We start from the raw sequence: 12,126 nt of genomic DNA, 5'->3' as shown, positions 1-12,126 counted from the left end.
CCCCGGCTATAGCCACTTGGCTTGCCGGGAGGACAAAAAAAAAAAAAAAAAAATGTCCACAGTCATGACGTCACGACAATGGGCTCCTAAACGTACGGGCAGCGGCCGCCTCAGGGGTGCCGCCGTGACCATTGCACGACACGTTCTATAGCGTATGGCACAGCGGTTACTAGGAAGGTTGAGGCCCGGACTATTTATCTTTGCCTGTAACAGACCCCGATCATGGCCATGGACTCGACCGGACCGCCTCCAGGGGCGCGTCTCCCACCCGACCTTGACCCACCAGAAGGCCGCGCTCTCATCCTGATGAGCCGGCCTGATGGCACTCCACTGCGAGGGAACCCGTTCGCCATCATCAGGGAAATCCGCTCGATCTGTGACTCGGAAGTCGAAAAAACCAAACAACTCGGATCTGGCAAAATTCTCATCTCGACCTTCAACAAAGACCAAAGCTCTGCCCTTCTCTCCTGCCAAACCATGCTCGGAAAACCTGTTTCGGCTGTTCTTGCAACCAACCTGATGTCATCGCAGGGTCTCATTCACTGTCCGGACCTCAGCGACCTCTCTGACGAAGAGCTCCTCACCGAACTAGCCCCGCAGGGTGTTATCGAGGTGCAGAGGCTCAAATCCAAGGACCGAACTCCAAACCCCCTGATTCGACTTCGCTTTAAAGGACTCGATCTCCCAAGAAAGCTCCTCTGCGGGTACCTCTCCGTCCCTGTTCGACCCTGGATCCAGCTGCCAAGGCAATGCCGTAGGTGCTGGAAGCTAGGCCACTCCATGCGCTCTTGCCGACGAAAAGAGACAGTCTGCGGGCAGTGCTCTGCCAGGGACAGCCACCCCACAGGTGACTGTACCTCGGTCCCAAAGTGCCCTCTCTGCTCTGGTCCACACCCAGCATGGGACCGAAACAGCTGCCCCGTCTGGAAAACCACCAAACGAGACACTCGAGAGCGAGCGCCATTCCAACCCCCGCCGCTCAACTCCACAGCTTGGCCTCCACTTGAGAGTCAGCACCGAACGATGCAGCCCCCTCCGGCTCGCACAGACGCCTCTGTCCAGACAGATGGTGAGGTCATGGCCCCTAAGGCGACCGCAGTCCCTGTTCAGACCCAGACCGAGACAGCCAGCTCTCAGACGACCGACGCCAGCACCCAAACGACCAAACTGACCACCTTCGACTCGACCTCTCAAACTCGACCCGCCCGACTGGTCTCTGCCGAAGTCCAGACTGACACCCCCGACTCACCGACACCAACCACGGACCCCGACGACTTCGGCTGCTCTCGAAGCAGGCCGTTCACCCGAGGCTACACGGCGAGCTTCCAGCCTGACAGCCCCCGAAACGACACCGACGATCCCGATCCAGACCTGATCCCGAAGAGACGTCCCAGGGGTGAGATCCCTCCACCTGACATCGGGTCGCTGAAGTTTGAGTACGCCAGCGGCAGGCGACTTTCCTACCCTCCCTCCACCCTCTACTGGTTTGACCATGAAATCCGACTATACGACCTTGACCTTCGCCCAGAATCCAAAGCGTACAGGGCAGCCGTGGCTGGCTTCTATTTTGACGGACCCCCTCACCACGGACGCCGTATCTTCCTTCAGAGAATTCCTCCAACGGGTAACCACTAGCCCTACCAACATCGCTGCCTAGGAGTCGAGCTATGCCTCACGGCTACTCCTCCAGAGCCACCAAATTCCAGTCAAAGTTGTACCCCTGAGACGGGCGGGACATGACTGGGGCACCCGGGTCACACCGGCTGCCATAACCCGCTGGCTGTCTCACTCGGTAGGCCGGTTTTTATTTTGGCCGATCCCTGCGAACAGCCTGCGCAATCACACTTTCACTGTCCACATTAGAGATATAACGTAACGTAACTATTGCGGGGATTTTTACTGTACTCGACAGTTTTTGCCCCTTGACTTAGGCACCAGGTTTTTTCTAGTTAGGACTTTTCCTGGTAAATACATCCCACAACAAACATCACACATTGCAACACCTCACACCATCAGCAGCAAGATTTACAGCAGCAAGTATGAATATTCTACCCCTTTCTGGACACCCTTGCCTTGTTAATCGGACGCCACATGAGCCGAATTAAAGTAAAGTTTGCTTCTCTCTCTTGCTTGGGTCAGAATTAAATAGCTGACAGTAAAGTAAAGTAAAACGAAAGATCTGGCTCATTGCCAGCCTTAGTAATTTCCCCTTCCCTGGCGGTTGCCTTAGGCATGCCGGGAAGACAAAATTAAAAAAAAAAAAAAGCGGCAGGCCGGTTTACAAATAACAAACATGACGCGCAATTGACAACAGGTAACAGATTGATTAATAAAGCGGTGACAATATAAATGAGAATGACAACATGAAATGACAAATCGCATAGATGATCCCTACAAGGCCCCTTGACAGGGTGGCCCACCCACTTTTCATGACGTTCCTACGCCCGTGGGACAAGGTCACAAGACAGTGCCATTAGCTCCGGCCAGTGCTGCCAAATCCTATTTACGGCATTGGTAAGATTGGGCCCAGGTCAGGTCACAGAGGTCAGGTCACTGAGGGTCAAAATATGAATATATCATGTGATACATATATGATCCATTTTATATGCCAAACACGATTATATGGATCAGGCAGCCTTTTGGGTCAGGTTAGATTATGTTCTGGTGAAGGTCAGCTCAAGATCAGGTCAAGGTCAGGTCAAATTAGGTCAAATTTCAAGGTTGATATTTTTGCATAAAATGGGTATCGATTCGATGCAGCTCGTCACGGGGAGTTCAATGGTGGTCTTTGTTTAGCGCTACGTGATCCAGAATTGCCAAAAATTGAGTTCAAAAAGTTGACGTCATCAATTTTGAACAGTTTTTTTTTTTGCTATAACTTGGCCAAAAAAGGACGTATCGAACTAAAATTTGGTATGTAGATAGAAGAGGGTAGGGACTATCACATATGTTCCGTTTTTTTTCGATATTTGGAAATTTTTTGGCCTTTTGTTGCGTTTAAAAAAAACAGTTTTTTTTGAATTTTTGGGGTCAAAATCCAAATTTTTTTGAAAATCCGAGATAAAAGTTTTGTAGCGCCGCCTTTTGTCTACATGACCATATAAAGAACTTTGAAATTGCTTGATAACTGTAGCTTTTGTGAGCGTTTCAAGATTTCATGTTTTTTCTTCTTTTTTTTTGCTCATTTTTTCTCGAACATGACCTCAGTTTGACCTCAATAACTCCTGACCTAAGGTGACCTAGGACTTGAAATTTTGTGTGAAGGTGTCAAATTGATGCCCGGGAAGGTACTAAAAATTTGGCGGCGCTGCCCTCCGCCGTTTTCTTGCTATTCAGGAAAAACCACAGGGGGCCAAATTGGCCCCCCAGCGGGGCGAGAGTTAACCCGCGCCCCGCTGGGCTATTCAGTCATACGCGCCCTGCTGGGGGGGGGGGGGGGGGCAGATTCCGAACCGCTGGTCGTAGAAAGACGGGGAAGACGGCAATCGAAAGCTCTCAACAAGGCGGATTTTAAGAGCCCATTTTTTTTGCTCAAGTAGGTCAGAGGTCAGTTCAAGGTCGGGTCAAGGGTACAAAATGCAAGTTTCTACAGTATCGGCCTTGCACCGTAGTCGCCGAAGAATGGACTGAGACTGATTGCCCAAAATGTGTTATTTGGACTTTGGCTACCAAGACAATATTCGTTGCATACAATATCATTCAAAGGTCAAGGTCAAGGTCAGGTCAGGTCAGGTCACCAAAAACAAAATATAGAAAATGGCATGTGCAACACGTTTTATGGGTCATTTTATTCATAGAATTCAATAGGCACACTCAATAAGTGATATGGACCACCTCTGGATGAAGTTCAGGTCGAGGTCAGGTCAAGGTCAGGTCAAGTGAGGTCGCATTTTTAAGTTGGTTGTTAAGGCCTAAAAAGGTGTCTATCTGATGCAGTTTTTACGGCGAATCAAATGGTGCTATTTTTGTTTCCGTACGAGGCCTAGAACTTTAAAAAATATCATTTTTCACAAATTTTGTGTGTCGTGACGTCATAAAATTCTGAATAACACCCACATTTTTTAACCCATTCTTCTAAAAATTGGTATATAGCCTAGGTGCACATAGACCACTTCTCTGACATCTGTTCTGTTTTTTTCGATACACTCACAATTTTGGATTTTATCATTATTTTCCAAAAAAAAAACTCAGTTTTTTTTAAGAAAAAAATGGGCCGAAATCCAATTTTTTCAAAAAACCGAGATTGCCATTTGATAGACCAAGTAGAATAATATCACGTATAACCTTTTTTCTTGCGTCTTGATTCCTTTAAAAATGAAGATGTTAGCGGCGTTTGAAATTGTACCGTTTTTTTTTTAGGCGAAAATGGCGAACATGACGTCACTAAAACGTCATTTTCTGAAAAATTTCCGACGGATTTTGCTCAAATTTTCCGGAAACGTGTCAAATTGATGTATGATAAGGTACTGAAAGTTTGACGTCGCTGGCGTAGCGCATTTAGAAGTTATTGGCGAAAAAACGGGAGGGGCAGATTCTGCCCCCCCCCCCAGCGCGGCGGGGCGCGGGCTAAGGTCAGGTCAATTTTGCGGCCTCTCCATTATAAGTAAATGGGAGAAAATTGAAAAGCATCCGTTTTGCACGAACGCTATTCTAAACACTCTCAAACATCGAGATGTAGGTAAAATTGACACACTGAGCCGGAAAATGGCAACTGTGACCCCTCGTTATGTCCCCGAGGTCATCTCAGGTCACGAACTGAATCTAACAGTTTTTCGCTAATATTTTCTGATAGAGGCGTGCTAGAGAGCTGAAAACGCCTTAGATGTGTTCGGCTCGACGTTGCGGATCGACTGATATGCAACATCACCTTTTCCGGTCAGGTCATGACCTTGCCCTGAGGTCAAATTTTCAAGTTGACCTTTCAAGGTCAAATTATAGTTCATTCGACGCGTCTCGACGAGAGGAACACGATGCTGGCAAAAGTAATGTCATGGCTCTTTTGGGTCAAAGTTATTACCAAAAAAACGCTTTTCGTAAATACGGCTATTTTTGGAGTTTTTGCCCTCAGGAGGCTTAACCGTTGACCTGAGGTCAAATCTGAGAACATTGCACAGAAAGGTCTGTAAAAGGGCTATCGAATGCGCTTTTCCGCGGCGCTGTAGCTCTATCGGTTCCCGAGTTCCCGAGATATCATAATTTGTTATGATAAAGTATAATACAGCCCTCTGCAAACTGCGTGGTAGGTATTCTTTTTTCGACAAAACCGAGAATATCGCGGATACTATGATATCGGTCACTCGGAAATCGTAACAGCAAGACGCGCGAGACTCCGCACCTTAGATGGACATTACCATCGTATTCATTTTCCATCCAGTTAAGCAACAAACCCAAAAGTTTATATTTGCCCCCAAAACAAACTGTTGCATTTTGTTGCTACACAAAGCATATACTTTGTTTAGTGATAGACCCAATCCAAGGAGTGGAGCATGGTGCCTCTATTTGCAATGAATTCCGACCGACAGATCACATAGTCTTTGAGTTATTACCGGTTTTGTCGAAAAAAGAATACCTACCACGCAGTCTGCTGAGAGCTGTACCTATTTGTTATGACCTTTTCCTCGAGTCGATAGTGTCGAAAAAGTCGAAAGTGATGTATTCTAAAGAGTAAATTTTCCAAAAATTCGCTCATTAGAATACATACATCACGTTCGACTTTTTACATTTCTTAATTCGAGGAAAAGGTCATAACAAATAGTTATTAGGTAAGTATACTTGATGTTAGGAAGCAGGAGTCGGAGTTAGAGTAGGACTCACCGGAAATGGGCTCATCAGCCCTGATTCCAAGTGCTGCAATAACTGTGCAGTATTCATAGGGGGTTCGATTTTCAGTGAATAAGTTATCCAAAAATAGCAGTTCCGCTCTCCGGGATTTTGACACCACCGTGGTCATCATTTTGTAAGGCGCTGTGAATGGATTTGTAGTTCTAGTGAGGTCATGACTAAAGGGTCACCTCTGTTCTAGGTCACCAACTCTGAGGTTGTTATGCCTGTGTTCCTCGTTTTTTATTCTACTCTACTCAATCGATCTAACTTCGATCTGAACAATCCTTGAATAAACAATCCCATGTGAAAATGTACATTTGATAAATCCTTTCAATCAATCATATCCTAATTCGTTCCCTTACTCTGCTGACTCAGCAGGGAGCAACATTTTACCATATACTTAAGTAAAATGTCTTCCAGACACAAGTGGATAATTTGTGCGAATAAATCGGCTCGTTTTCACCACGCATTACGGCTGTCATGCTGGTGCTAAGTGTTGCTTTCTGTAGCCTCAGGTGTGTGGTCGACTTGTTATCTGAATAATTTTGCAAGGGACGTAAGGTGTTTAGGTATAGTATACAACGTCGCTCTACCTATAACGGAGAAAAGTATTTACTCCCCGAAGGATTTACAAACACCTTATTTCGGAAACTCCTTTTATGGGTGTTCATATGCCACTAACTTTGGAGTATTCCATGACGAGACAGAGTAACTTAAGTATCTCACTTGATGTACCAGAGTAAACGAAGGAGCCTGGGAGTTCTCCTACTCCTCATGCATAACTGTTTGGAGTATTGAAACCCGGTAAGATGGAGTTTAATGGATAAAACTAAAAAACAAGGCGAAAATCTACTCCAATATAGGTACTATATTTGGGACGTCAGAACCCCACCTAGCGGAGTAAACATTTTTCTCCGTGACCATAAGGCAACAGAACCCTGTGCCGCGTAGTTAAAACACGTCCGATTGAATTCCGTTTTATTATCCGTCATTTATATCTTCATCGGGGGTCGAAACAATTTAATTAGCTGCACAGATGATTAGCGAGGTCCGTGATTTTCAATGCGTCGAGCACAGTGAGAAAAGATGGTGTAGGTATCCAGAAAGAGGCGAACTCAACCGCTGCCGCCCACGGTCAATTCTAGCAGCGGCGTAGCTGAAATGAAAGGCGTGATGCGTGAGGGGGGTCGATGAGAATGCTGCGAAGCACAACGAATGAGAACCACATCATAATAATGATCAAAATATAAAGAGAATCTTTGAATTTATCATTCACCTTTTATCTATTTCCTTACTCGTATGTATAGGTACACCCCTGACTACAAATAATTAAGTTGAAGTGCATTTAATTCAGTGGTTCTCTTTCATCTCGCAAACCGTAAAACGCGTTTCCTGTACAGTCAGTCTGAAAAGTACCACGCAACAGTGCGGTACTTTTAAGACAGACTACACCGTGAAAGGTGTTATAATGCAACCTACCTAAATAGTGTGAGTTCTACTTCACGTACCTAAGAAAACATCACAAAGTTTGACAACATTTAAATAAAAGCTATCTCCGGTGTGATGTGATAGAATCAAAATGCAAAAATAAGGTGCCTCATAATTTTTCTCTTCTATTTATTGTTTTGCTGTATACCTTTGGAAGTCGATTAGTGTCGTTGGCTCGATCGCGTTGTCTTTTCTAAATTTGGTAGCGTGATGTGTAAAGGCACCTTTTTTGCAACAACTGTAACAATTAAGCCCTTTTCACACGCAGATATATGACACCGAACTCACCAGCTCTGATTACAGGTGCCCCTATGCACACCCAGTAACCACCCGACTCGCACCGGGCTCTGCAGGTCCTCTGCGACACCTCTGCGCCGGGGGCGTACACGCGACCGCCGTACTCACAGCCTGCGCATAAACAGTAGTCAGGTCAGCTGCTTACCATGTCTTAGTAGTCGTAGCTGGCTACATAGGTATGCCAATATTTGTGCTTACGTTACTCATTGGGAGAGTTTTAGACAAAAGCTGGCGAGACAAAATATTGCTTGGAATATCAATTATCATATCAAAAAGTTAAGCATGTATATACCACCTGGGGCATTCCACGTCAAATCGAACAAAAATCGGCTGTTTTGCACCTTACCATCAGCGATTTCATTATAAATTTGTGAGCGAGTTCCTGTGTGGCCCCGGACATTACATTGATGTTTTTTGCACATTCTGACCACAGGTCTTCTAAATATAGGGCATCAAATTTTTGCAAAATGTTGCATCTTTATATTTTTGAACGACCATAACTTTGGTTGTACTTGTTTGATTTGAATGAAATAAACCTTACTGTTTAGGTAATTTCTTAAGCATTTGTTTAGAATTGCACCTACTTAAATATATGACCTTGAAATTTGCTTAACTCTGTTCTTAAGCACAAATATTGAAATAGCAAAAAACACGTCACCTTCGATTTGGCTCATTTTCATATATTTTATTGCCTACCATATTCTTAACAACCTGTGAAAAAATTAGAGTGGGCCATTCATAAGTTTTGAAGAAAATTGCACATATGCAAACGTATGTTAGCACGCGCAGCGGAGGGGGAAGAACGAATTTCGCCCACCCCTCCTGTTTTTCGCCAATATCTCATAAGATTAATGCGAAATTATTTATGGCTACCTGTCAAGAATTGAATTGGACATCTCATCGTGCAAGCAATAAGAAAATCGGTTCACAACTGTTCTAGTAATAGCGGTGTAAAGTGAACATCCTGTCGCCGCAGCGACGCGGCGACTCGGCAGCCGGCGCCGACCGCTACGCGCCGCCTGAATTGTAGACTGTGCCGGGACGGAACGGAACGGTTCCGTCTTTACATCGCGCTCCCTACCGCTGATTACGTTCGATTCGCGTCAAATTTTGTGAGAAGACTAAAAAATGTACAGGCAATCTTATGGTGAAAGAATTTTGAAAATCGGTTGGTAAACAATTGAAATATGAACGTGTAAACACAAAATTGTGATTGCTGCGTTTCCCGCATCGGCCGAGCCCGCCTCAGCCGGCGACATGTTACTCTTAGCAGGCCTCTAACTGCCATATTTATTATTGGATTAACTAGAAATTCCCCATACATACTAAAAAATGTATGTTCTTTCTTATAGTGAAGATCAAAAGACGTGAAGATATCGTTGCGTGATAATGTTTTCGTTGAATTTACTTCATAATGCATTTCCACACGGCTCAAAATTCACCGCAAAATACCGTTTGCCTGAGACACTTTTACTATGGAACGTGAATGATTCACTACGATGACTATGCATTTCCATTCTCGCAGAGTTTGGGATATCACTAATCAGCAATCATTCGTTTCAGAAAGTGTACACAAGCAAGCATTTCTTGACTCTGTCTTTCAAGGTCACGCGCGGTTGCGTGATGTTGATGCAGGAAAACGGCGTTTGCCGCGAAAGTTATGAATGGCCCACTCCAATTTTTTCACAGATGGTTAGGAACATTGTGACGGACATAATATGTAAAAATTACCCAAATCGAAGGTGACGTGTTTTTTGCTATTTAAATTTTTCTGTTTTAATTCAAGGTCAAATGCATTTCAAGGTCACTTCAATTTGATTTGATAATTAAAAATCAAAGCCTTATCAATTGCCTATAAGACCTTGTTAATATCATTTTGATACCAGAAAAGGAACCAGAGTTATAGCCATTTAAAAAATTGATGTATGGCATTTTTCGCTATATTCGATGCCCTATATCTCAGCGATACGTTATCAAATTTCGAAAATATTATACGTAACTCAGTTTTGAACCATGCCCAGTCTGCCTACAAATTTCCAGAAAAATCGAAGGGGATGACGGATTTCGGTGTTTGATTTGACGTGGAATGCCCCACCTATGAATGGTTATTGCACTTGTTGAGGCTATAGGATTGATGCTGTGACTGGCTTGTTGGGCTTGTCATTTAATTCGTTAAGTGCTAGGCTTGTCATTTATGTTCAAACCATTGGTTTTTTTCTGTTCTCCACTATCAGCCGCCACAGTTAACGATCAGAAATACTCACACCCGCAGCCGGCGCTGATGCTGTTGATTGACACGACGCCGTTTGTGCATATAGCTTCGTAGCATTTTTGTGCGTTAGCCTCAAGTATGGCACCGTTCAGGAATATTTGCGGCGTGCTGCCGAAAGCGCACGTCGAACCTGCAGTAATGCAGTACATAGATTCATTAACAGGGCAGTGGATTATTGCAAAAGGCGCCCCAAAAGGCGTTTTACTGGTATCTAATTAATTATAACATTGAAGCATTAACATTGGGCATAAACTAGTACCTATAGTAGTGTTTTAGAAGCATCCAGAAAAGTTGCATTGGACGCTGCGGGACACTCTCTCCAATAAACTTTTCTCAATTCTGAAAACCTCACGGATCTCGCCTCCATAAATATGCCATTTTGTGCAAAATGTAGGTATAAACCGAGGTGCTATAAATTTATGCAAGATGATATATTTTTAATCCTTCTCTAATTAATTGCAATGTGTAAGCACTCTCACCTTTCAGGGGCTCTCCTACACAGTAGGAAACGAGAAGAACTGCGACGATCGCTTGAAAAGCATGACCAAACATTTTATCTTCTATGTCGGTGCCTCTGGGCTGCTACTTTGACTTAAAGGCTGTAATAAAAGAAGGATACATTCCGAGAAAAAAATATCAGACCTACGCGATGCATTGAATATTACAGTACATTTTAATGGAATAACCGGTTCAAAATTTTAAAAATTGAACAGAATTTTAAGAATTTTAAAGAGAAGGTTATTCCCATAGAGATCTTATGATCTCTATGGTTATTCCATTGAATATCGTACATATAACGCTGTTCACCAGAGTGCTTCGTCGTTTGATTGCAATTACAGTACATTTTCCCTAAAATCTATTTTTCATGCAAAGTTTAATGAAAAAATAAAGTGCATAAAGCGTATCCGTATCCTAGATACAAGTACGAGCCTAACACTCAAGCGTAAAGCTTTGTATGTCGAGCACTTTTGCCTTTATGTCGACGTATATATTTAAGCGGTATCATAGCGTGTGTCTTTGGTTTGAATCTACCCTCACCTGACGGTTGACGCTCGGGCGGCCTGCCTGCAACTGACTGCGGTCGGTGCGTATCAGGTCATACCTATACCTGTCGGGGGTCAACCATGACAGGTGTCATTACATAAGGAAGCATGATTATGTAGGTAGACGTTGACTACCAACTCGTGCTTTGTAGGAAGCGAGACAGGATAAGTCACCGCTTGGACACCCGTGCCTATATACGCTGACTTCTTTCACTCTTCCACTCTCCTCTTTTCCCTATTTCTCCCTCTCGCTTCTCTTCCTCTCTCTCTCTCTCTCCCTCGCTCTCCCTCTCTCTCTCTCCCTCTCGCTCTCTTCCTCTCCCTCTTTCTCTCGTTTCCTCTCTATTTCCTCATTTCTTTTTCCCACTTTTACATTGTGCCTCTTTCCCATAGGCGCGGGAACTACTTTCAGACTGGGGGGGCACACCATAATGGAGATCAACCTAGGGTACCCCTAAATCTAGTTTTCTCACCGGTTTTAGGCCACTTATTTTTCAACCCTTGGCTTTTTCAACAAAAAAATAAAAACATTTGCAAAAAAGTGCGGTATTTCGTCTCAAAGTTGTGGGGGCACCGCCCCCACGGCCCTAGAGTTGGGGGGGGCAAGCTGCCCCCACTGCCCCCCCGGCTCCCGCGCCTATGCTCTTTCCAATAGCTCAGGTACTTGCCACTTGGTAAATAGGTATACTCGTACAACAGCCTCCGTACCTACCACTCACAAAAGTTCCATTTGCTTGAAAAAAAACTTATCTATAACTTGGTAGGTACTCGTGTCCATTTGGTATTTAATTTAACATAATTATGTTGGTAACTCACAACTGTACGGCTATCCAAGCCTTCTTAGACTATGTTTAGTGTAATTGTTTTGTGTATGAGCGAGCGAGAGATGGAGGTCCTAGAAAACGCATCTTAGTTATAAAGTTAGTCCGAACCTTTTGATAGTGAGAATTCACAAGGACAGAGCCACTGCTAAGCGAAGCTTGTTGGGGTGACCCTGCCCTCTACCCTCCGATCGCGCAATTCCAGTTCTGTGGCAGAATTAAGTTTAACGTGCGCACATAGCCGCGCACGGCCGGTCCCCTCACTGACTTCGCCTGGCTACGGCCTGCCAAACCGCAACCATACCTGTCAGGAGGCCCATAAATGTCAAGCGCCCGTCGCGCTTCGAACCCGGACTATTGCGGACGCAATATTAGACGCTCA

General features: G+C 44.5%; 1 long non-coding RNA gene across 1 annotated transcript; it reads right to left on the bottom strand.

Annotated features, from left to right (window-relative positions):
- Positions 1-6,812: 6,812 nt before the first annotated feature.
- LOC122363457 lies at positions 6,813-10,453 on the bottom strand. Its single transcript, XR_006253368.1, has 4 exons — positions 10,360-10,453; positions 9,873-10,010; positions 7,600-7,719; positions 6,813-6,979 (listed from the first exon to the last, which is right to left on the bottom strand). It is a non-coding gene; the product is annotated as an uncharacterized LOC122363457 (long non-coding RNA).
- Positions 10,454-12,126: the final 1,673 nt, after the last annotated feature.

The sequence above is a fragment of the Amphibalanus amphitrite genome, unplaced genomic scaffold (genome assembly GCF_019059575.1).
Source record: "Amphibalanus amphitrite isolate SeventyFive unplaced genomic scaffold, NRLGWU_Aamphi_draft 000621F_arrow, whole genome shotgun sequence".
NCBI classification, from domain to species: Eukaryota; Metazoa; Arthropoda; class Thecostraca; order Balanomorpha; family Balanidae; genus Amphibalanus; species Amphibalanus amphitrite.
Note: the sequence above shows the minus strand (reverse complement) of the source record. Positions and strands in the feature narration are given on the sequence as shown.